This window comes from Hetaerina americana, unplaced genomic scaffold, assembly GCF_022747635.1.
Source record: "Hetaerina americana unplaced genomic scaffold, ioHetAmer1.1.p SCAF_62, whole genome shotgun sequence".
Taxonomy (NCBI): domain Eukaryota; kingdom Metazoa; phylum Arthropoda; class Insecta; order Odonata; family Calopterygidae; genus Hetaerina; species Hetaerina americana.
The window spans coordinates 2755464-2756170 of NW_027287228.1; positions in this window are offsets into that span (position 1 = coordinate 2755464).

The window sequence follows — 707 nt, forward strand, 5'->3', positions numbered from 1 at the left end:
GAGTAAAAGCTTCAACAGATTCAGGCTTGAGGTCGTGGAAGTTCATCATAATGAAATAAGGACAATTTGCACTTTTCCACAGTTTATTTAACATACGACGCGTTTCAACTCACAGAGTCATCATCAGGTACAAGTCTTGTACCTGATGATGACTCTGTGAGTTGAAACGCGTCGTACGTTAAATAAACTGTGGAAAAGTGCAAATTGTCCTTATTTCATTAGAGTAAAAGCCCTATCATCTGGCACCATAGAAATAAGAATGGTGCAATTCAGTTAACTTGTGCACACCTTGAATGGATATTGCTTGAATTATTGGTAGCCAAAAGCTAGGGACGGAATCACGGAAAGTGTGTACTATCACATCTTTTCAGATCTTTGAAAATATTATTTGCCTCTTGGAGCAATTTCCTCTTTATTATTATTATTATTATTATTACTATTAGATAATCTACTGGTTATGGTAGGTTTTTGAATGGAAACAGCAACTAAATAAATATTTTGTGACTCCTAACAAAACACCAAATCCAGCATCCTACTCTACATCAGGTCCCTCATCATTTCTGAGTACCTTCTTCATCCCTTCATCCCCTCCAACATCCCTATCCTGTTCCTTCCCTTCCCTCGTTTGCCTAACATTCTCCCCTCTATCACAGTCTTCAACATCCCACTGCCAGTCAATACCCCCTTCAGCCACTTCTCCTGCCTCC